The sequence below is a fragment of the Tupaia chinensis genome, unplaced genomic scaffold, assembly GCF_000334495.1.
Source record: "Tupaia chinensis unplaced genomic scaffold, TupChi_1.0 Scaffold000159_1, whole genome shotgun sequence".
NCBI classification, from domain to species: Eukaryota; Metazoa; Chordata; class Mammalia; order Scandentia; family Tupaiidae; genus Tupaia; species Tupaia belangeri.
The window spans coordinates 2,253,272-2,257,638 of NW_006159630.1; positions in this window are offsets into that span (position 1 = coordinate 2,253,272).

Below are 4,367 nucleotides of genomic sequence, written 5' to 3' on the forward strand. Positions count from 1 at the left end.
GCTGGTTGGCCCCCCCCAGCGGACCCCCCGCCCGACCGCCCCTGGAGAGGATCCTTGAGCCGCCCGGGAGTGCCCCGCCCGGCTCTGCACCCGGATCTCTCCGAACCCCACGGAGAAGCTGGCTAGGCCGGGGAGTCCCGACGGGCGCGCGTCCCCAGCCTGGGCCGCCCAGCACCTTGGACAGTGTCCGCGTCCGCGCAGAGCCTGGCGCTCACCGACCAGAGCTGCCCGCCTCAGTTCCCTCCTGCGTGAGCTTTCAGTCCTGCCTCCTGCGACCCGGCCCGGCCCGGGGCTAGGGGTGGAGCAGGTCTGTCCAAAGCCGGCCTCTCCCCTCCCAGCGCCTCGCACAGCACTCCCGAAGCCTGGCGGCCTGTCTTCCTGCATGGTTACCGAAGTGCAAAGCGCAGCGTCCGCCCCGCCCACTTCCTTGCTCTCCAGCCACATGGTCTGGGTACCCCAGCTCTGTGCTTTTGGGGTGCTCCCTCCTGCAACAACCGCACACTCTGCTTGCAGAGCTGGCTTTCTGACACCAACTTCTGACTGAGTTTGGGCAGGAGGGGGGTCAGTCAGCCCTGGCCACTGGAGGCCACTTGAGTTCTCGTCTCTTCCCACAGCATCCAGCAGACAAGAGCTGGATCCACCCACCATTCCTCCCGGGTCTGAGCAGGGAGCTGGGCCTCGCTGGCAGTGTCCAGCACTTAACCTTTGACCTTGTGGTAGTGAGGGAGGAGAAAGCTAAGCCTGGAAGGGTAAGGAGGCTGGAGGGTCTGCCCACGTGACTAGACAGAAAAGCCCACCTGGCAGAGCATTCCCCACCCCAGGTATTGAAGGAGGTGGGGGGTGCCTAGCTGGGTGAGGGGCAGGCCGTGTTTGAGAGCACCAATGAGCTGAGAACATCGGTGGGCCCAGCCAATGGTCAGGTGACATGACCGAAACTAAAAAAATGACAAACCTCAGGCCAGAAGGTGGCCTGGCGGTTAAGGCGCTGGATTCTTCGTGTCCTGGACCTGGCAACTTGCTTTCTCACTTTCGCACTCTCTCTCTGTCTCTCTCTGGTCAAATTAAAATGAATAAATAAGTTAAATTAAATTAATAATTCCTAAAGAAACTTACAAACCTTGCAGAATGTAGCCGTGGGGCCTGTGACCCACTCCGCCCACCCCTCGGGAGTGTGCGTGGCTTCCACTTAAAAAACGTCCTTTCCCTCACTGTCGGTGTACTTCGTTCAATGCTTCGTCATGGAGGCCCCCCACACTGCAGCCCAGCAGGGCTCTGGGAGAGAGCATCTCCCGAGGGATGAGAACGCCAGCCCCGCCCAGCTGGGCCCAGCCAGAAAGGTCGGCGGCCCTGGCTGTTGGAGAGCAGCAGGCTGCACTGGGGTCCTTCTGAGTCCTAGCGGGAGGGGGCTTCCTCAGATAGCTGCCTGGCCAGCTCCAGGCCTGAGCAAACCCACAGCCCTGGCCCCCACTGCCGCACATGCGAGGCTTGGGGGTGCTGGCAGAGGGGATTGGGCCCAGCAGAGCCAAGACACCTGGCAAGCAGCATGGCCAGTTCCAGTGGCCAGGTGGACACACCTGCCATGTCTATCCCAAGGGTCAGCAGCAGCCATAGCTGATACTGGTCTGACCAGGCCCCAGCATGCGTGTCTGAACCCTGGGCCTGCCCAGGTCAGGGAGACTTTGAAAGGCTAGTTGGTTCCCACCACGGGTGCAGACTGTCAGGGCCCCATGGCCAGGTGGGGTCTCGGGACACTGGTCCTACCAAATGCACGTCCTGGACAGGCCAGATAGCCAGCATCTGCCCCTAGACTGACCAGCCCAGAACACTGGTAGCCTGAGGAGCCATCTGTAACTGGGAAGCCAACACAACCCCTGAGAATTAAGGACTGTCCCTGAGTCATCAGGTCCAAGAGGAAGGTGCCTTTCAGAAGGGCAGGGCCCTTTGCATGCCCCCAGGGTCTTCCCTCCTGCCTCTTCCCTGCCTCCTTGCCTACTCCTTAGAGAAACAGTGACAAATGCCCACCCTGGGGCCAGCAGGTGGCGTAATAATTACGTTGCTGGACCCCCACATGATTGACCACAGTTCAAGTTCCAGAACCAGTGGCTTGAAAAACAAGCTGGGTGTACGTGCATGGGTGCCCAAAATCCTGAGAGGAGGAGGAGAGAAGATTGCGGGTGAGACATCTTGCCTGGGGTGCTTTCTCACCTTCCCTCTTTCTCCCTCTCTCTCCAGCAAGTGCATGTGCCCTGGAGCCAATTTTTAAAGAGAAAAAGAAAAAAGAAAGAGAGATAAGGCAGGGGCCAGCCCTTGGCCGGGTGGTTAAGGGGGCTGGGCCCCACATGGCCAACAGCATGGTTTGAGTCCTTGAAAGACACTCTGGGCATGTTTGCGTGTGCCCCAAATCCTGAAAGGAGAAAGGGATGGAGAAAAAATTACGATGTGACTATGCCCCATGGCGGAGAAGGAGGGCTTTCTCCTCTCCCTCTCTCTCTCTCTGGTGAGTACACGTGCCTTCTAGCCAAAAAAAAAAAAAAAGAGAGAGAGAGAGAGAGGCGAGGTCGCCATCCTGTCTGCCACGTGTCTGCAATCCCAGTTTGACTCATGGTTCGGATAAACGAAGCTCCAGACACAAGATCAGATCACCTCCTCCAGGGAGTCTTCCAGCTGACGAGGCTCACCTGGCACCGTGGCTGCAGCGTTCCTGTTACACGTTGCTGCATCTGGATAATGATTTTTCTCCAGAGGCTCCTGTTCTTGAACTTGGTCCCCAGTGTGAGGGTGCTGGGAGGGGCTGAAACCTTTAAGAGTGGTGGGGATTCGATCAAAGAGACACCACTCTCATGAATGAATGGATGCTGTCCTGAGAAGGGGCTGGTTCCTGAAAGACGGGGTTACTATAAAGAGAACATGGTGGGGCTGGCAGGTGGCGTGGTGGTTAAGGCACTGGACTCCCACATGGTCCACTGAGGTTTGAGTCCCAGATCTGGAGGCTTGGTTTCTCACTTTCCTTCTCTCTTTCTCACTCACTCTGTCCCTCGTACTCGGTCCTTCTCTTGTCGAATTAAAAATAAATTAATTAATTAAAGGAAAATTAAAAAATAAAAAGAAGACGGCTGTCCCCGGGTGTCGGTGCACCTGCCACCCTTTCTGCCTCTCTGGGCCGTGCTGACAGAGCCGGCCTGATGCTCCAGCACTTCGGACTTCCCAGCCATGAGCAAATAAACCTGGATTCTCCGTAAATCCGTAGGCGCCAGAGTTTCTGAGCGGCGCATTTGCAGACTAGGACGCGCGTGGGCTGGGAACGAGCACTCGGCCTCAGCGAGGGCGTCCAGTGTGAGCAAGAGGAGGCACGGCTGCGTCTGGGCGGTCACGGGCGAGAGGGGAGGCCCCGGGTCGCCCCAGCCTCCTCAGGGACGTCCTCCCCTTTGCCTCCCAGCTAGCCGGCCTCTCCTCGGCCTCATCCAGACGGCTGACTTGTTCTTCTACGTTCCCGTTCTCAGATGCGAAGATTGAGATGTCCGTCCTTCTCCAAACATCAGACAAATGCGCGGCGGCCCAGGGTGGTCAGAAATGACATGAAGCAGGCCAGAGACTGCCCAAGACCACCGGCATCCTGCCCAGGGCCGCCCTAATGACCCGACCACAAGCCCCCGTGCCCCTACGAGCCCAGTCAGCCCCTAGCCTCCAGCCTCCAGGGCTCTGCATCTGCCCCTTCCTCTCTGAGAAAGTGAATAAACCTTTCCACCCACTGACTCTCACTTTCTCACGGCCACGGCACCTGCCACCCTGACGGTATGGACGTCCCGTCCTGACAGGTGCAGACCCGAGCTCTAGGGGCCACACAGAAGCTGAAGGGCTGAGAGTGCCTGCCTGCAGGAGCCAAGAGGCGGCTGAGTAGCCATGCCTCCGGGCAGCTCACCTGGAAGCTGGCGAGTGACCCTGAGAGCGGGTCCCAAGCTCGTGGAGTACCCCGACAAACTCGGGCAAAAGAGGCGTGGGAACACTCACACCCGATGAGGGCAACGCAGACAGTCGGAATAGGGGCCGGCGGGTGACATAACGGCTGTGTCACTGGACTCCCACGTAGTCGACTGGGGTTTGAGTTCTGGATCCAACAGCTTAAAACTCACACCAGGCGTGTGCGCATACGTGCCCCAAACCCTGAGAGGAGAATGGAGGAGAAACGGTTGTGGTACGGCCAAAGCCCTGGGGGGGATTTCTCCCTTTCTGTCTCCCTGTCTCTCTCTGTCTGTGGTGAGTACATGCACGTGCCCTCTAGCAAAAATCTCTCTTTAAAAAAACAAGTAGGAATAGCATAATACGTAAGCAATAGGTGTCTGCGATGTCCGAGCCCATGTAGTTAGTCA